Here is a 21,915-nt window from a genome sequence, read left to right as displayed (position 1 = left end):
ACATTATTCACAATAGTCAAACTGTGGAATCAGCCTAAGTGCCCCCAAACCAATGAATTAATGAAGAAAATGTGTTACATATCCACAATGGATTATTACTCAGCCTTAAAGAGGAATGAAATTACGCTGTTTGCACGAAAGTGAATGGAATTGAGACCATCATATTGAGTGAAATAAAACAAGCTCAAAAAGCCAAGTGCCACATGATTTTGTTCATGTGCAGAACCTATATCTAAAATGATAGCAATAATGATGAGACTGTAGTGCAAAGGGGACACTATCAGGGTGTGGACTCAACAGGAGGGGGAGGGAAAATGGAGAAGGGGCTCCAAGGGTGAAGAGGACCAAAGTATGTCATTTATACATGCATGGAAATAGTATAAAGCATCCCACCAAATGTTGTCTTTAATGGGGGGTTAAGTGAATATAATAGAGAGGGTGAACTTGTTCAAAATATACTATATACATATATGAAATCTTGACACAAAACTCCTTGTACTATTAGTAAATCCTAAACAAAAGAAAAAAGAAAGAAAGAAAAGTTTCTAATCACAGTTTTTGGTAGCTTTGGGGTTTGAACTCAGGATTTTACACTTGCTATACCACTTGAGCCATGCCTCTAGTCCTTTTTGCCCTGGGTGGGCCTGGACCAGGAACCTCCTATTTATGCTTCCTGCAGTACCTGGAATGACAGGGGAATGCCATTGTGCCCAGTTATTGGTTGAGATGGGGTCTCATGAACTTTTTGCCCAGGCTGACCTCAAATTGTGATCCTTATGATGTCTGTCTTCCTAGTAGTTTAGGATTACAGGCATTAGGCTTACAATTTTGGTTGGGGTGTTTAAAGTATTGTTCTTCAATTTTATAGACAAGTGACTGAGGCTCAGAAAGCTCATGGTTTACATGAAATGATGGGATTAGTTAACTGCAAAGGGAGAATTTGAAAGTAGCCCTTTTACATTTAAAATCTACAGTATTCAATTATAAATTAATCTATGCTTTTCTAACTATAAAAATGTTTTGGCCACATATAAATATTATTTCCTCATTTGTAAATTGAAGGAGTTGGATGAGGTTGAGGGGTGCTCAAATTTTCTTTTTTTTTTTCATTTTTCTTTTATTATTCATATGTGCATACAAGGCTTGGTTCATTTCTCCCCCCTGCCCCCACCCCCTCCCTTACCACCCACTCCGCCCCCCTCCCCCCACCTCAATACCCAGCAGAAACTATTTTGCCCTTATTTCTAATTTTGTTGTAGAGAGAGTATAAGCAATAATAGGAAGGAACAAGGGTTTTTGCTGGTTGAGATAAGGATAGCTATACAGGGCATTGACTCACATTGATTTCCTGTGTGTGGGTGTTACCTTCTAGGTTAATTTTCTTAATAAAAAGTTACTTTTAATTTTTCCAAAATCTTAATTGCATCTGAGGTATGACACAGGGTACTGATAATTCAATCTGCTGAGAGAGGAAATAGCTTCAAAATCGATCAGATACACGTACATTTTGATTTTCTTGTACTGAGGATCAACCCCAGGGCCTCATGCTCCTGAACTATACCCCTAGCCTCTAAATATATCTTTTTAAGTTGATGCTAGATTGGAGTTGACTCTACCTGGGATTTCTGAGCCCTCCACTTAGTTTCAGACAATAATAGATTGTGATTCTAAAATATAATTCTTTGGCCTAAATGCATGCTAATTAGCCTTATAATTAAAAAAATGCATAAGGTCACTTTTAAAGAGTTTCTATTAGAAGAATATAACAGAAGTGAGAATGATTTGTTACTTTAGTAAAGGCAGAATTACCTATTTTTTTTTTTTTACAAAAAGACCAATAGCATTTAAATTAAACAATTGTCAGGTTAGGAAACAATTCATCATGGTGAAAAAAATGGAATATAAGGAGAAATAATAGGATCTCATGATGACAGCATGGACTCTATATTTGAAAATGTTTTGCTGCAGCACTCTGAGACCAGGAACAGATGAAGTGAATGACCTCACAGGGCTTTTCTAATTTCTGTGATTCTGTAACAGAGCACTCTAAAGGTATCTTGCTTATGACACTTCTGGATTTACATTTTATCACATAATGAACTGCTGAATGATTCTGCTTGAAACAACTTTGCTATTATTGCTCCAGTCATCTCATTATTGAATGAACACCCTTATGTACTCCACAAAGCTCAAAAAAACTGGAACTTGACTGTAATGATTTTCTAAGTTCATTTCATAATCAGTGATGCAATGCTTCATGTTCATATCCATAAATATTAAAGGTCTTGGGGAGTCCACATGTGACCAATATTATATGCCCTTAAAATTATGCAATTTATTTTTGTAAAATATAAAAAATGACCAGAATGATATAGCAACCACAGAGTGCAGATTTTCTTTTTATTAGTACTTTTTTTCTTCCATCTCATACAGCACCCAATTTAGGGCAAAGACAAAATGAAAGTGTATCTTGAATATGCATCACAGGTTCCAAAAATGAAAAGAAATTGGATTTAGATAGCACTTACTCAATAGACAGATATGATACATGGTAAGAAGGTGCACTGTCTGCCCTGTGATAGATTAAACTACTTTGTAGGAAAATTACTGTGAGCCAGTCACCACCACCACCGTGGCTAAATCTTTAATAAAATTCTCTTCCATATTCAGGAGTGAGGTATGAAGTATACAATAAGCAAAGTGAAGTAGAGTGCCATTTATCAAATACCAGCCAGGTCTGTAATCTTCTGCTTTATTCTTTCTTTGTACTTTATTTGTCTTTATTGTTACAAGGAGGGATATTTACCCAGAGCAGTGGGCATGAAGCCCTGATAAACCTCCTCCCTCTCCTCTTTTCCCCTTTCTCATTCCTTTTTGTCAGGTTTGTCAGAATAATTTGTTTGTTTCCTTCTAGGTGGTCTTTTGCTTATTTAGTATTCTTTTCCTCTGCCTTTTTTGAAATATGCATTTATGCTATGAGAAATGGCACCAAAACTGCAGGAAAGTGCAATGGGAATGCAAACATCTACCATGAAGGAATGTCCAGGTTGCACTCTGTATTGGATTTGAATGCCTCTTGGCAAGATAACAGTGCTAAAAATTGAAGATTAGTCCCTGTGTGGCAGTGTTAGCAAGTCTTGATGCTAACAAAACCATTTTCAATGTAATGATTTATATGTGTGCATGTGTATATGTATGATATATATGTGTTCTCACATGTGATATATGCATGGATATGACATATGTACTGTATGTGAGACTATATGATATGAGTGTATTGTGATTTATCTGCCTAAATCTTATATATGTGTATATGGTATGTACATACATGTATATGTATTTTATATGTTGCATTAAATATATGTATCTATTATATATATATATATATATATATATATGCACTGTTTATACAGCTGCCTTCAAACTAAAGAAATTAAAGGTAACTTTCCCCTTGAATAATGCAAAGTCTCAAAATAATTTATCCCATGTTTCTTAAGTATAATAGTGAAATATATCATTAAAAATAACTTTTGATTTAAAAAGTATTATCCAAAAATATGGGTACAGATACAGTAGAAGAGTCCAGCAAGTGGTGAGAATGTGGCTAGATGTGTTTTATGCCCCTCAATCTGCACTCTAAGAGTCAATGTGGCAGCCTTGGGGGTAAATTATTTTAGTACCATTATAACCCTTTTTATTGTTTGAATAGCAGTTTTATGACAAAACATTTATAGACAGGTTCCCTTTGTACTTCACTGAAAGAGAGCAATCATGGAGAGTGATAAGGCAACAAAGGTAATGATAACTGCATTTATAAATGCATATGAAATTTAAATGGGTGTGCTAAAATAGACTGACAGTAGTTCTCCAGCTGAGGCCTGAGCTTTTGTTATTCATAGGCAGATAAGTCTGTGTGTTTGTTTGTGTTTTCCTTTGTCATTGTTTCTTCTTTGTCAGTTAAATATACCTGTTATATAGCTGTAAGGGTAGCATTAGCAAATATAGACATATTCTATGTTCAGACTAACTAGTAACATAATTTTGTCAGACTGCAATACAATGCAACCAAATATCTGAATAAGCTATCCAACTTAAGTATTAGTTCCTAAAAACTGTGATATTTTTTATCTAGCATCAGTCTCTGTCTCCTGAGAATCTACCTTTTGTAAAAATTGACAATTTTCTCTATGAAAGTGTGAGTGGAAATGGGGAGGAAACTTGTTTCTCAAGAGTGAAAGGTCATTTTGTACACTTGGCCACCAGTAATTTCCTTACATTTTTACAATTTCTTGAATTTTCTTTATTTTTATTGTGATTATAAGTAAAAGTGAAACTTCTTTTGGTTCAGTTACATACCTTTGTCTTTTATTTTTAAAAATATTGTCACATTAACATGATGAATATGACATACTATAAAGTGTTGATATTGTGCAATTGCCTTGTGTGTACATAAGATTAAAACAATACAATGTAGGTTAGAAATAGTATCTTATCTTCACAAGATATTCCAAAGGTCTCTTAAAATTGCCCATACATTGCCAGTATTTTGTCTTCCTTCATCCCTTCTTCTCTTCAGCAAAGTTAATAACTTCTATCTTGAAGGGAAAAAATCAATTTGTTTATGTCCTGACTGTTTCAAAAAGAAATGAAGGTGACTTATAAAGATACATAAAATAAATTTAAAACTAAGTGAGAGAAATGAAGCCAAGGGAAAACCAGAGGTGAGAAAGAGATGGAACATGAAGTATAACTATGGAAGAAAACACCCCTCAAGCTCTATGGGTTGCAAGTACACTCCTCAGTTCTCTAGTAGTCAACACAAAGATGAAAATAATTAATTCCAAGATACAGGGCTGGCATCAAGGGAATAAATAGCTTCCTCTAGAGATGTTTAAGTAGTTCACAGTGTCAGAGAACACTGCATAATTTAGGAAATATACTTCTAAACTAGCCTGTGGTAACCACAATGTTAAAATAATTAAAATTAGTTGGAGATTATATAGTATCTTGAAGAAAGCAAAAATCAGTGAAAGAAAGGTAAAAGCTATTCATGAATTCAGCTGTCTTCTATGAATGTGTCCTGTGTGTTTAGCACAGCAACAGGTAAGAGCCATACCCCTGTGTCATCAGGCTTACAATTGTTCTTTGAAAATTGACATTGACAAATAAGTTACTGTGTGTGATGAGAACCTTTTAAGTGATCAGAAGAAGAAGACTCAGTATAGATCTGGTGGTCTAACCTAATCTACTTGTGGATGTCACAAAAGCTAACAAAATATTGAGACTCCATAACATTTACATATCTCTGTAGAGGTGACATTTCTAGAAATGAAGCTTCCAATTTGTATTGAGTTGTGTGGGTTTAAGATTAGGCTTCCTATCAAGAGTCTGAAAAGGGAGCTGTCTTTTCTGTGTTGCCAGTTGAGAACAAAGCCAATTCTATGTGGGTCAGCTGCACTGAGGCTAGAGAGACAATAAGCATTGAGAGAATTTCATATTTAGCCATATTTTATTTGTCAACATGGAGGATTTTTTCTGCTTAATTCTTCCATTATATGTCTTTTATCTTTTGCTATGTGTTTTATCTTTTTTAAGCTTTATTTTTTAAAGTATAACTCACATATTAGCCTGTGTCAGAATTTGTAACAACATTCTGTATCAAAAGTGACTGTTAAAAGCTCCTTTCAGAAAAGGAATTGGTTTTAAGGCATATAGTTTTACTAAGGCAATATATTCATCTATTTGGAAAATGGAATTTTATGACATTGAGGAATTTACTTTTTCATTATTAATATAATTTGGATATAATTGCTTCTGTTGTGTTCCTACTTACCTTGTTACTAATGCTTAGCTTTAAGTTCTTTGTCCTTATCCATAAGTAGGTGTCTTAATATAGTTTGATTGTACATTTTTGGGGGACTATTTTTGAAAGGAGTGGGAGAGAAGATAAAGGTATCTAGTAAAAGGATTATGAATCCAGTATTATGATAAGATGAGAAAACTTCCTAGAAATTTCCAGCCTCATAATAAGTTAGAAGGAATATCTAGTCATTGGTAATCAGGTAATCTTACTTGAAAGGAAATTGTTTAGTGTAAGTTTCTTCACCAACATGGAAGGGATCTGCAAACATCTCTCAAGAAAAGTTATTGCCAAATCCAAATATTTTGTTTAACACCCTTCCTTTGCTATCTAATTACTGTGGTAATTATTAAACCCCTACTACTTTTTCTTCTTTTTTTTTTTTTTAGAAAAGCTCTTTGTGGAATAATAAACTCATCTTCTACCCACTGACATATTAGAAGAAGAATCATAATGTCCTCCTTTAAAGTGGCTATGTCTGTGAGAAATGGGAATAGGAGACAGTCAATAGTTTCATCAGTACTCTGGATAATACAGAAACCTTGTGTTTTTAGGATATTCCTTAAAAAAATATTTTCATGCTGTTTTCCATTTCCCTCACCCTCCCCACCATCTCTAGCTTTAAGGTGTATGAGAAACATGTTAATAGTCTACCTTTCCCTCTCTCTCAAAGAAGTATAAGCCATAGAAATATTAACATTGGTTTTTACACTTTTACAGACTGATTCATGGATAGTGAACTCATTGGGTCTCTGTGAGAAGTAGCCACCAAACAACAACTATAATAACAGCAACAACAAAATGGTATTTTTCCCTGGGCCATTTCAGTTGGGGTTTATAAACAGTATATAGAGGTGTACCCATTTGGGGAAGGGGGCAAGATGGTGGATTGTTGATAGCCATATAGCCCAGCAACAACTGACTACCCTGAAAAAGATCAGAGGATCCTAAAAATCACCCACTTTGGTCGCATAACCAGCAAGAAACAAAGCTCTCTCTGAACCCACAAATAGAGAAGCAACTAAACATGAGAGGAATGGAAAGAACCACTCACAGCTCAACACTCCCAATCCCTTACCCCTGAAGTCACTGTGTGACTCCAGGCTCCATCACTTGGTGTTCCCTTGGTGTTCCTACTTCTGGCACATAGGAACTCAGAGCTCCATGCTCTCCCCTACCACAAGACCTGATACCTTCACTCTGAAACTCTTAGCTCCCACTGCTCCACAGGTAACAGAGGGCACAAGCCAGCAGGCTTCATTTCCTAGAAGCAGCACCACAGCACTGCGCTCTCTGAAGCCCATGCAGGATATCAGCCCAGGAACTCTCACTGCTCTCAGGCTTGGTTCTTGCAGCAGCAGAGTCACTAAACTGAGATCCCAGAAGCCCTTGTGGGAAATCTGCCTCCAGCAGTTGCCATGGCTACTGGAAGCCCACACTCCAATGTAAGTAGACCCCCAGGGCCTCTATTGCTTGTGGGCACCAGATGATTCAAGCCTACTGGCTATGCCCCAAGGGAACCCTCAACTTGCTATTCAGTACCAGCAGCCTGCCACCACACACCCAAGTGAACCTCAGCTGGAGGTTTCCCTCCCCACAGAGCACAGAGGCTTGGCACTCCTCATAGTCCCTGACAGCAAGAGAGCCCTTGCTCCCCTGCCAAAGAGCAAGAACGCCAGATTCCCCACTAAGGGGAGGAAAGCTATAAACTGCCACACTGCAGGCGGCATCTGAAGCCCTATTCCCCCAACATACACAGAAGCCCAGTGCTTCACACTGCACCTCCCTGCAGATGAGTCACATCTCTCTTGTCCAACAGCTGGAATACCAGCAACTCCACTGAGTGGCAATCTGCTACTTCACTGGTGCTATAAGGCCTGCCCCCCACAGTGCACAGAGACCCAACTGTCCCCACTGTGACTGCAGGAGAGTCCCCATGCTCTCATCAAAGAGAAGGAACTCCAACCCCCTCACTGAGGGGAGAAAAGAGGTAATCTGCACACAACAAGAACCCTGGAAGGGGTAACATATCCAGCATACTCCTCTTTGAGGAACACTGCTGGAGCACCAGGAGTTAAAAAAACAAAACAAAACAAAACCCCAACTACAGGGCATAAAGGATTAAAATCCTAACCAAAAACAACTCCAGATGTATAGATCTCAATGCAGAATGAAACAGCAAGACAACCACTTTCCATCAAAAGCCAATTGTACCACTAAGGACCCAAACACCTGTGTGGAGGAAGAGCTATCAAGTAATGAATTCCAAAAAACAATAGTAAAAATGATTAATGACCTCAAAGAAGAAACACAAAAGTTAGTATTTGACCTCAAAGAATGCAAATAAAGAATTAAATGAGCTCAAAGAGGGTACAAACAAACAGATGGATGAAATTAAGAAGACTATCCAAGATATGAAAAAGGAAATCAATAAAGATATAGAAACCCTGAAAAATAATCAATGCAAAATAAACAACTCAATATCTCAAATAAATATTGCAATCAAAAGCTTGTCAAACAGAGTGGAGCAAGTTGAAAATAGAGTATCAGGAATGGAAGACAAAGAAGAGGAACTAGACCAAACAGTTAAAGATCATGAAAGAATGCTAAGAAAATAAGAATGGAACATGCAAGATATCTGGGACACATGAAAAGATCAAACCTATGAATTGTGGGTGTAGAAGAAAGAGAGGAGCTACAAACTGAAGGCATTGACAACCTATTCAGTAGAATAATAGCAGAGACCTTCCTTAACCTCAAGAAAGAGAGAGTAAATGCAGGAAGCCTACAGAACACCAAACCAGCAGAACCAAAAAAGAAACACCCCCAGACACATCATAATCAAAACACTCAGCACACAGAAAAAAGAAAGAATTCTGAAAGCTGTAAAAGACAAGTCACATGTAAAGGCAAACCCATTAGAATAATAGATTTCTCAACTCAAACTCTAAATGCAAGAAGGTCATGGAAAGACATAATTCAGGCCCTGAAAGAAAGCTACTGTCAACTAGGCTAGTCTACCCAGCAAAATTATCCTTCCTAATTGAAGGAAAAATTAAAACCTTCCACAACAAGGAAACTAAAGGAATTTGTGACCACCAAGCCCACGCTAAAGGAACTACTTAAATGACTTTTACATGTAGAAGAAGAAACTTGAGTAAGACAGGAAGATTCAAGAAAGAATAAACCATTCTGAGTAAGCAGACAAATAAACAAGGAATAAATAAAACAAACAAGAGAGAAACAAGAATGACTGGAAATAACAAGCACCTCTCAATATTAACACTGAATATAAATGGCCTCAATGCCCTAATCAAAAGACATAGAATAGCAAACTGGGTTAAAAAACAAGACCCAACCACATGTTGCTTACAGGAGACTCATCTCATGAAAAAAATGAACAGTGGCTTAGAGTCAAAGGCTGTAAAAAAGTTTTCTAAGCAAATGGACCCCATAAACAGGCAGGAGTAGCTATACTCATATCTGACAAAGTAGACTTCAGACTAAAATCAATCGGAAGAGACAATGAAGGTCATGTCATATTAGTGAAAGGAACAAGTCATCAAAAGGAAATATCAATCCTTAACATGTATGGAGCACCTATCTACATTAAAAAAAACTCTAATGGTGCTAAAAGCACTGAAGGACACTGATGGATAGTGGGAGACCTCAATTCTCCACTGACACCAACAGATAGGTCATCCAGACAAAAGATCAACAAAGAAACTTCAGAGCTACTCCACACATTAGACCAAATAGACATAGTTCATATGTACAGAGTATTCCACTCAACAACCAGGGAATACATATTCTTTTCTGTAGCTTATGGAACTTTCTCCAAAATAAGTCATATTTTAGGACACAAAGCAAGTCTCAACAAATTCAATAAAATTGAAATAACCCCCTACATCATATCATAATTGAATAAAACTAGACCTCAACAAAAAAAGAAACCTCAGAAAATATTCAAACACATGGAGACCCAACAGTACACTGCTGAAAAACTAATGGATGACTGAAGTAATAAGGAAGGAAATTAAAAAGTTCCTGGAATCCAATGAAAATTAAAATACAAACTACCAGAATCTGTGGGACACAGCAAAGGCCATGCTAAGGAGAATGTTTATAGTTATAAGTTCCTATATTCAAAAAACAGAGACCTCTCAAATAAATAATATAATGATACACCTTAAGCTCTTAGAAAAATAAGAACAAACCAAACCCCAAACCAGCAGACTGAGAGAAATAATAATGATCAAGGCCAAGAAAAATGAGATTGAAGCCAAAGAAACTGTACAAAGAATCAATGAAACAAAAAGTTGGTTCTTTGAAAAGATTAACGAGATCGACAAACCCTTAGCCAACATGACAAAATGGAGGAGGAAGACCCAAATTAATAGAATCAGAGATGAAAAATAGGACATAAGCACAAATATCAATGAAATCTAGAGAATCATTAAAGAATACTTTGAACTTATATTCAGGTAAACTGGAAAATCTAGATGAAATGGATAAATTCCTAGATGCATATAACCAACCAAAATTGAACCAAGAAGATATTAACCACCTGAATAGTCCTACTACTTAGAATGAAATTAAAGCAGTAATAAAGGGTCTCCCTACTAAAAGAGCCCAGGACCTGATGGATTCATGGCTGAATTTTTCCAAATCTTTAAAGATTATCTAACTCTAATACTCTTCAAACTTTTCCAGAAACAGAAAGGGAAGAAACACTACCAAACTCATTCTATGAAGCCAGTATTATACTCATTCCAAAATCAAACAAAGATGTAACCAGAAAAGAGAACTACAGACAAATATCTTTAATGAATATAGATGTAAAGATTCTCAACAAAATACTGGCAAACAGAATTCAACAGCACATCAAAAAGATCATACACTATGACCAAGTCAGCTTCATTCCAGGAATGAAAGGATGGTTCAACATTCATAAATCCATAAACATAATACAGCACATAAACAAAAGCAAGGACAAAACCACATAATCCTCTCAATAGATGCAGAAAAAGCTTTTGACAAAATTCAACACCCTTTCATGATAAAAACACTGAAGAAACTAGGAATAGAAGGAATGTTTCTCAACACAATAAAGGCTCTATATTACAAATCTAGAGTCAACATCATATTACATGGAGAACAACTGAAACCATTTCCCTTAAAGTCAGGAACTTGACAGGACTGCCTGCTTTCCCCACTCCTATTCAATATATTTTTGGAATTCCTAGCTAGAGCAATAATACAAGAGTAAGAAATAAAAGGGATTTCAAATAGTGAAGGAAGAAGTCAAACTATCTCTATTTGCAGATGACATGATCCTATACCCAAAAGACCCCCAAAACTATACCAAAAAACTATTAGAAATCATAAAGTCTTTTTGCAAAGTAGCAGGATACAAAATTAGCATACAGAAATCAGTAGCTTTTCTATATATCAACCATGCACAGACTAAGAAATAAATCAAGTAAACAATATCATTTACAATAGCCTCAAAAACAATAAAGTACCTTGGAATAAATTTAATGAAAGAAACCAAGGAAATTTTAATGAAAACTATAAACCACTGAAGGGAGAAATTGAAGAAAACATCAGAAGATGGAAAGACCTCCCATGCGGATTGGTAGAATCAACATTGTGAAAATGGCCATACTACCTAAAGCAATCTACGTGTTCAACACAATCCCTATAAAAATTCCAATAACATTCTGTATAGAAATAGAAAAAATCAATTGTGAAATGTATATGGAAACACAAAAGACCTTGAATAGCTAAACAAATTCTAAGCAAAAAGTCCTATGCTAGAAGCATCATAATACCCAACCTCATAACAATAAAAACAGCATGGTATTGGTATTGGCACAAAACAGACAGGAAGACCAATGGATCAGAATAGAAGATCCAGACATAAACCCACACATCTATAAACTGATCCTTGACAAAGGAGCCCAAAACACACAATGGAGAAAAGAGCCTTTTCAACAAATGTTGCAGGGAAAACTGGATACCCACATGTAGAAGCCTGAAAGTACATCCCTGTCTTTCACACTGTACCAAAATCAACTCAAAATGGATCAAAGACCTTGATACCTTGATATAAATCCTGAAATGCTGAAACAACTCCAAGAAGCAGTAAGAAATACACTGGAACTGATAGGTACAGGGAACAACTTCCTAAACAGAAGTCCAAAGTCTCAGCATCTAAGAGAAACAATGAATAAATGGGACTGCATCAAACTAAAAAGTTTCTGCACAGCAAAGGAAACAGTCACCAGACTCAAGAGACAGCCCACAGAATGGGATAAAATTTTTGCTAGTTACTCATCAGATAAGTAACTAATATCCAGAATTTAAACGGAGCTAAAAAACTCAGCTCCTAAAGAATCAACACCCCAATGAAGAAATGGGCACATGAATTAAACAGAGAATTCTCAAAGAGGTACAAATGGCCAGTAAATACATGAAGAAGTGTTCAATTTCCCTGGTAATAAAAGAGATGCAAATCAAAACAGCACTTAGATTTCATCTCACCCCAGTTAAAATGGCCATTATCAAGGGTAATAACAACAAATGCTGGCAAGGATGTGGCAAAACAGGACCCTTATACATGCTGGTGGGAATGTAGATTAGTACAACCACTATGGAAAGCAGTATAGAGATTCCTTAAAAAACTAGAAATAGAACTGCCATATGAACCAGTGATACCACTCCTGGGCATCTACCCAAAAGAATGTAAGACAGGAGGCAGTAGAGACCCTGTACACTGATGTTCATTGCACCACTATTCACAATAGCCAAGCTCTGGAAACAACCCAGATGCCCTACAACTGATGAATCGATCATGAAATTGTGGTACATATATACAATGGAATATTACTCAGCCACAAGGAGTAATGACATGTGGTTTGAAGGTAAATGGATGCAATTGTAGGAAATCATGCCAAATGAAGTTAGCCAGGATCAGAAACACAAAAGACATATGTTTTCCCTTGTATGGGGAAGATAGATCCAAAGGTAAACATATATACAAAAATAAGCATGATCATATACAAACAAATGTAGAACATGTTTGTAACAGTGGAACTACTCTACAGAACACAGGGAAAGAGGGAAAGTAAAAGAGAATGATAGGGCATAAGTAATATTGCATTATATAAGATGTAAAGGTAGAGAATATAAGAATGTGTATTAAAAACTGGGGGGAGGGAGGTAACGAGGTGAGGGAGAATATTCGAAGGGATTGAACAGACCAAAGTAAGGCACACCCACAGAGGGCATACAAACAACCCCTTTGAATGTCAACTTAAATATTAATAAAAAAAATCAGGACTGAAAAATAGGCACCTAGTGGGAAGGGAGAGGGTGAAGGAAGGAGATTAAGGTGATGGTGTGTCGTTGATGCACTTCAGATACCTATATGAAACAGAACTAAATAACCTCTTGCAATTGCTTCAAGTAGGGTGAGAGGGCTGAGGGGGAGAAATGATGGGGACAGTGTAACTAATGCACAATATATTTCTAATCAGAATTGTCACTACAAAGCCCCCCGTATAATGAATATTTCCTAATAAAAAATTTATAAAAAAAAGAGGTGCACCATTTTTTTGGGGGGGAAATTCCATAGGCTAATTAGATGTACATACAGAATATTAAGCAAAACCATGAAGTTTCCCAATTGTTGACTATCAATTTTATGAAGCCACTATTAATTTTTCATGGATCTTTAGTTTTTTTAGTTTATATGAAAACTTTGTATACAATGGATAAGTGGACTTTGCAATTATCAGAAGCTTATATTAATTCTTAAAACAAAGCATGGCTCTACTCTATGGTATTATCAGTTTCTTTTAACATTAGGGATTGTGTTTCAAAATCATGAATAATAAATTATACCATAAAACTAAATAGTTTTTCTTCTAGGTGACAGGTTCCTTTCAGGCACAAAATGATAGAAAAAAATTTGTTTCTTTAGATCCTTTTATTTTTTTCTTTGGCTTCCCTGGAAAAGCTTTTCCTTTTTCATGGCAGAGAATAACCACAAAAGTTTCCTACTGGGTTCCATTGGGGAAGAATTAAGTGTTAACCATATTGGGACACTGAGAAACAATATAAATTAGTAATAAGAAAGGAAAAAAAATCAAATAAGAAGAAAAAAAGAGGGATTAAAGAGTGGTAAGGAGGCAGAAAAGAGAGAGGGAATTGCTCTTAATATAATTTAAAAGCATAAGCTTTAATACAGGATTATTTCTCAAAGTACTTTTCAAATTTTTAGAAAAGAGATTATGTTAAAAGCTCTAAAAATCTTGTTTGTCAGGTAAGAAATGTCATTCTATAACATGGAATTTACTATCTTTGTCTGTTTTGTATTGCTATAACAGAATACCTAGGACTATTTGACTTATAAAGATTAGAGGTTTGTTTTGGCTCATGGTTCTAGAAGCTAGAAGTCTGAAATTTAGTGGCTCATCTGGCCAGTAATTTATGTTGCATCACAACATGGCAGAAAAGTGAATGGCAAGTAAATAAATGTGAAAGAGAAAATACAAGGGATAGCCTTTCTTTATAAGATCTCACTCTTGAGAGAACCAACCCATCACATGAGAAATAATCCATTCCTGTAAGAAAAACATTAATATCTCTTAGTGACTAATGATTAATCTTTCTTAAAGTTCCAATCAGCTCTCAACACTATTTCATTAGGACCAAATTTTACCAAAAATTTTAGATGGGACAAATCATATCCAAACATAGCACTAACTTTTTATGTAAAACAAAATGATCACAAAAAATAAATGAAAGGAAATAGTATCACACCAAGAGGGAAAAGTTGCCACTTTGTTTTACTTTGTTTAAGAAGAAGTAGTAGTTATCACATTTTGGGCATCTATTTCTAAAGAATCAAAATTGTGAAGATGTAGTACAAACATTATAGATGTTTGAGATTTATAGATACTTGAGGTATGCAGGAATTTTAAGGATTAATCTTCTTTTATCTTACTTTTTTAAGAGCATGGAAATTTCATCTTGTGTCCAATATATAGTTTTTTAAATGTCCAACTCAGTTGACAACCAAAAACTGTGTATCAAGCTCATTAGGGTAAATTCCATAAAGCAACAGGGAATTGCCAAGTAGCTGGTATTAAATATATCAGGTTCATTTTTCTGTCTGTTTTTGCCTTGATAAAACAATGTTTTCATATCTTTGTACTGCTAGGATATGATGTCAGCACAGGAGGGTAGAGCATGGCAACATGTGATTTGATCTCTTGGAGGACCCTGCCTCTACATCCCTAGATGGCACATTGAAAATGTTAATCCGAATGGTTTTTCAAGATTATAAATGTGTCCACTAGATGCAATTCATTAGCAATATCAATTCTGGATGATTGCTTGCTGGGGATTGTTAATGGCAGCATGTAAAGACACCCAAAAAACTAGATAGCAATTGTTGCCCTCAATGCAGAGAAACTAATGCAGATACTTTAAAGTGACTGAGGCCAACAGGAGAAGGGGACCAGGAACTAGAGAAAAGGTTAGTTTGAGAAGAATTAACCTAGAAGGTAACACACATGTGTAGGAAAGCAATGCGAGTCAACTTCCTGTATAACTACCCTTATCTCTACTAGCAAAAACCCTTGGTCCTTCCTATTACTGCTTATACTCTCTCTTCAACAAAATTAGAGATAAGGGCAAAATAGTTTTTGCCTGGTAGTGAGGGGTTAGGAGGGGTAAGGGAGGGGGTGGGGGGTAAGAGAAGGGGTTGGGGGAAGGGGAGAGAAATAACTCAAACATTGTATGCACATATGAATAAAATAAAATAAAAAACAAAAAACCCCAATGAATTAGGCAAATTCGTGCAAAACAAAAAAAAGAAAGTCATGCTATTCAGCAAAGATTTTACAAAGTTCATTAAATTTTTTCATCTTCCTTTCAAGTGTGAAGTTTAGGTAGAGGCCAGAATGATATGGGAGAATAAGGGAAAGTTTGGTAATATACACACACTGGTAATTTAATACAAATAGAATTCTAATCGCAGACTCTTAGTTAGAACTAACATTTTTCTTAAAGGTTGTTGATTATCACCCCCATTGTAGTGATGGAAAAATAAAGCTCAAAATGAAGCTCTGAAGGACTCAAGTTGTTAAAAGAATAGATATTAGAAATAAGATTTTAAAAATTAAGTTTGTTGCCTTTTTGTAGGTTTTGGGACTCTCAATATGATTTTCACCTACCTTTACATTACTTTATTAAGTTTGTGTTGAGTAAAAGCATAAAGGTACTGACTCTCTTCTGCAGAAAATCTTCTCTGATATCTTGTGTGATTAACTTTTTAAATATTTTGCCTTAAATGTTGCATTTTCTCAGGAGGTAGCTCCTAAAATTGCATGTTTTGTTTATTTTTGCCTACTTTAGGTTTTTTGAATTGTAGAGATGAAAAATGTATATCTAATATATCACCCGGTTCATTGTTCTTATTTTACAAATGAGGAAACTGAGGCCCACTGGGATTTTCATCACTTGTACCAGGACCACAGACAGTGACCAAACAAAGATGAAAGTGCCAGGACCTGAGATTCAGCCCATTGCTGTTTATACTCTCCTGCTTTGCATTTATCCTCTTATACTTTATTTAATATTAAATCATGAAATATTTCAAGCAAAAAGAAAAGAGAAAAATGAAAGACCCTGTATTAGGATCATTAAAGTCATGTTTTCAGAATATTTTGTCTGTTCATTTTAAAGAATAAAACAGTTAAGCCCTTTGTGTACCTCTGCCCCTCTTTCCTTTTATTTTAACATGTGGTTCTAGCTTTGTTAGAAATTTGAAATATATGGCAAATTTGAAAGAATATTATAGTGATGATAATGTAACTACCTGTAGATTTTGCTATTAATATTTTGCTCTATTGCTTTGTCTACCCATTTAGTTATTTCTCCATCCCTCAATAAGTTTATTTTTTGGGAGTGCACTTCAAATTAAATTGCTGGCATCAACACATTTTCCCCTACCCACCTTGCATGCTTGTATGAATTAGTATCCAATATTTGTTTATATTTTCTTTTGATGTTAAATCTACATATAAGTCAGTATATGGTTTTGAAGTGTACTTTCGTCAGGTCTTGACAGTTCCATCCACCCATGTCACCACTACCATGATGATCCTGTAGAAGTCTACCATCATTTCAGAAAATTCTCTTATGTTTCCTCTCAGCCAATTCTTGCCCCACCCCGCCTAGGAACAATCATTTTTCTGATGTTTGCCACCACAGGTTACTTTTACTTAATTTACAGCTGAATATAAATGAAGCCGAACAGTATATCTTGTGCTGTATAAAGCTTCTTTCATTCTGTATGAAGTGTTTGAGCTGTTGTTAAATCATCAACAGTTATCTTTAATTGCCAACTAGCATTTCATCATATGGATGAATTTGGGTTTGTTTATCCATTTGACAAAATGCAGTGTTTTTAATTTTTGTGTGTTATAAATAAGAATCACTGTGATTTTGCTATATTTCCTGTTTCATTGGTATTTCTTTTTCCGTTAATTATTGTTATTATTAGTTCTGTTTGCAGTACTGGGGGTTGAACCCAGGGTCCTGCACTTGCCTAAGTGCTCTGTGCTCTGTAAGTTGAGCCATGGACCCAGCCCCTTTTTCCAATTTTGCTTTTTGAGATAGGATTGTACTAATTTGGCCCAAACTGGCCTTGAACTCTTCTTCCCCTCTGCCTCTCACTCCAGAGATGATGGAATTGCAGGTGCATACAACTTTACCTAACCCTATCAATTTAATTTAAAATTGTCTCTGTTTTTATATTTAAAATACATTTCATGTGGACCACATAAGTAAGGTCTTGCATTTTTAAATCTATCTGGCAACCTCCACTTTTTAATTAGAGTTATTAATCCACTTAATGTAAGTATTGATATGATTTAAAGTTCTGTTTATACTTTGACTTTTTAGCTATGCCCTTTTGGATTATATGTATTGTTAGTAGTTGTTCTAGGAATTAACATATAAAAATCTTAATTCTTTATTGCAGTATTGGGGGTTGAATCCAGGGCATTTTATATGCTAGTTAAGTACTTATAACACTGAGCTACATCCTTAACTCTACAGTCTTAATTTTGCACAACTTAATTAGTGTGAGTATCGTATTGATTTTTTTTTATGGTACTTGGGATTGAACTCAGGGCTTTGTGTTTGTTAGGCAAGTGCACTGCCACTTGACCCACCTACCCACCCTAATATTGCCTTGGTTTAAGTAAAATGTAGAACCCTTAACTGTATAGGTCAATTTATTACTTCCCAATTTTGTTCTGTAATTTTTACACAGAATGGAAAAATTGCACAGATTAAATATAGCCTTAAACTATACGCCTTACAAAACTAAAAGTAAAAACAATCTATGTACTGAAATGTTCACCATTACCAGTGCTCTCCATTGCTTCCCAAAGATAGTGTCTGCATTTCTGAAGGATATTTTTTTCTGGAGTGAAAGTTATAACAGTTATTTTTAAATTTTTATTCACTTTAAAGATGTTCTACTTTCTTGATCTTCTTTTCTTATGAAAAATTAGCAGCCATTTGAAACTTTATTTTCATGTGTACAATGTGTTTCTCTGCTTTTAAGATTTCATCTTTTCTTTTTAATTTTTATTTTAAAAATGTTACATATAAATATAAAAACTGAATACATTGTATAATGTTTAAATAAATCTAAGATATCTTTCTCCTCAGATGTATATTTTTATGATTAAAAACTTTCAAAATTCTTCCCTCTAGCTTTTCGAAGTGTACATTATCATTATCTATAGTCACTCGACTCTACAATAGTGCAGCAGAATTACTTGTTCCTACTTTATTGTGTCTGAGTATCCATGTCCCTTCACCATGCCTGGCCTCTGGTAACCTCTGTTCTACTCTCAACTTCTTTGAGATCAACCTCTTTGGATTCCACATGTGTGTGAGATAATGCAGTATTTGTCTTTCTGTGCTTGGTGTATTTCATATAATATAACTTTCTAGCTCTGCCCAGGTATTATAGATCACAAGTTTTCATTGATTTTATGGCTGAATAGTACTCCATTATGTCATTATGTGTATGTACCACATTTGCTTTATCAATTCATGATAGACATTTGATGGACATTGAGTTTTTTCCATTTCTTGGGTATTTTGAAGAGTGCTGCAGTGCTTTTGATTTAAAGTCTGTTTTATCTGCTAAAAGGATAGCTTACTTTATGCCTTCTTTTAGCTTTCATTTGCATGGAATATCTTGTACCCATTCACTTTCAGTCTATATGTGCCCTTAAAGGTGAATTGAGTTTCTCATCTAGTTGGGTTTTTTCTTTTATCCATTCAGTCATCCTGTGCCTTTAGTTGGAGAATTTAATATATTTACATTCAAGGTGATTATTGATTGTTAAGGTCATCCTGCAGTCATCGTGTAACTTGGTTCCTATTTTTAATTATGGTTTCATACTTTCTTTCCTCCTCTCTCTTACAGGATTCCTTTCTGGTAAAGTGATTTATCTAGTGGTATGCCTTCATTCATTATCTATAGTTTTTGATTTGCATAGTGTAGATCTTTGTTTAGTGGTTATCATGAAGCTTACAAAAATCTTTTGATTTATTTAGCTTGTTATAACAAGCTAATTTTAAATGATATTGACTTAAACATGATTGTAAAGTTAAGAACAGAAACAAATAAAAAACAATGAGGGAAAATACACTACTAAAATATTCTTCATTTGCCCTTCACATCTCCGCATATTTTGAATTTTTGGTGTCTTATTTTGCATCTTTCTATATTGCCTACCTCTTAGCATATTAATGTAGTTTTAATTATCTTTAATACTTTTAAGGCTTCATAATAAAGATATGAATGGTTTATGTAATATAATCACAATGTTAGAGTAACTTGTACAGTTACTCTTATCAGTGAGTTCTAGACCTTCCTAGTTTTTGTCTTAACCAATTAATATTCTCCTTTCAGTTTGAAGAATTTCCTTTTTCTTTTCTTATAGGATACATCTTGTCAAGATATATCCTCCCAACTTGTTTGTAATTATTTTAAATATCAGCTTTGCTAAGTACAGTGTTCACTGTTGACAGATTTCCTCTAGTAAAACCTTATACCAGTGTCTCCTGGTCTTTATGGTTTATGCTGAGAAGTCAACTTTAAGGCAAATCAAGATACACTTATGTGTTATTTGTTTCTTTTCTCTTGCTGCCTTCAGAGTCTCATACTTTTCATTTTTGAGAATTTGATTCTAAGATATCTTGGGGTAGACTTGGTTGAGTTAAATCGATCTAGTGATCTTTCACTTTTTTATACCTGTATATTTGTATTCGTCTCTACATTTAGGAAGTTTTCTGTTATTATTTCTTTGAATAAGATTTCCATCCCTTTGGCATTCTCAAATCCTCCTTAAAATTTTCCCAAACACAAATAGTTGTTCTTCCAAGACTATCCTATATTTTTTGTGGGCTTTTTTCATTCCCCTTCATTCTTTTTTTTCTTCCAAATGAGTATTTTCAAGTAGTCTGTCTTTGAGGGCACTAATTTTTCTGCTTTCTTTATTTTGCTACTAATGTTTTCTATTGCATTTTTAATTTAACTGAGTATATTTGTCAGCTCAAGAATTTCCTTTTGATTTTTAAAAATTGCTTCCACATCTTTGTTAGTATTTTGTTAGAACATTGAAATGTTTCTCTGTGTTTTCTTCTAGCCCACTGAATTTCTTTAAAGCAGTTTTAAAATTCTTTCATAGTTCTTCCATACTGATTACTATCTTTTAAACTTCTGCTATCTTATTGTGACTGTTAAATGAGGTCATGATTTCCTTAAAGCTATTGATACTTCTTGGTGTCAGACCCATTCTGGGGATTGAAGAGTTTGACATTTATTATTGTGGCTTTTTGTGATTATCTTTCTAGAAATTCTAAGCAGACCTCTTATTTCCTTGAGCCTATACTCATTTCCATCCTTTCTTCACTGGATGGTACCCAAGTCCAGGTTTTCTGGACCCTGCTCTTGGTTGATTGTCATTTTTTCAGTATTAGAGGGTAATTCAAGCCCAGGATTGTCCCAAATACACTGTTGGTATGTTACTCAGAATGAACCAGGAAAGTATCTAGAAAGACTAGCTTCCCTGTCACCAGGGTATACTCAGAGGCCTCATTCACAGTTAACACTAGCTTTTGGTCAGGTGCAGTGCATTATGTTTGGCACTGGACCAAGTTACCATGAATGGACCCGTCCCAGGCTCCTCTGTCATGCCTCTGGCCACCAATGCTGCCAAGTTGTATCATACTGTGAGCCCACAGCTGCCAAGACCAGTACAACATTGTAGTAGGACCAAAGATAATACTTTTATGAGCTGCTTATGGATAAGGTAGACTCATGACCCAAGACTGCTACAGTCAGCTACAATGATGGTAGCTGAAATAAATGTTTTTGGTCACATGTTTTCCTCTCAACCCAGTGACTATCTGCAAGAAAATAGTGACGGAGGCTGTCGGGATCTTCCCACTATTAGATTTTACCAACTATAATATGTTCCAGGGCATATTCTTGTCCTTATTATCCTGTGCTTATCCTCCAGTGAATGGGTCCTTTTACATAATACTATGCTGTCCAAGGTTGGGGAAGTGTTGATTAAAGCAGGCCCTTTAGCCACCTAGGATTGTGTAAAGCTTTGTTATGCTTGAGTCTCACAGCAGTAAGGAACTGCACAGTCTTAGGGATGAACTAAGTCCCATGCTGCAGCTGGCAGTGATGGACATGAGTTTGTCTAACTGGCATACGTCTCTGCCTGGTGCTGGGGCAGTTCTAGAGCTCTGTGAGCACTGGCCTGAAGATACCTGTACTGCCAAATTTTGTGGGGCAAGCAGTAGAGATACTCCTTTGGCTCCTAAGGTTGATGATAATTTGGGTTGCACCTGAGTCTCACAGCCTCAGAGACCTTCATATTCTCAGGAGAAGGGTGAGTACATTCCAAGCCTACTCAGAGGCAGGCAACGATGCAGCACTC

The 21,915-nt window shown here is 35.5% G+C and overlaps 1 long non-coding RNA gene across 5 annotated transcripts in view; it reads left to right on the top strand.

The window, feature by feature from the left end:
* Window positions 1–21,915, top strand: part of LOC141424506 (uncharacterized) — a 690,552-nt gene that overhangs the window by 197,796 nt on the left and 470,841 nt on the right. The gene's annotated exons all lie outside the window — the stretch shown is intronic.

The sequence above is a fragment of the Castor canadensis genome, chromosome 1 (assembly GCF_047511655.1).
Source record: "Castor canadensis chromosome 1, mCasCan1.hap1v2, whole genome shotgun sequence".
NCBI lineage: Eukaryota > Metazoa > Chordata > Mammalia > Rodentia > Castoridae > Castor > Castor canadensis.
This window is presented reverse-complemented; position numbering and strand designations above follow the sequence as displayed.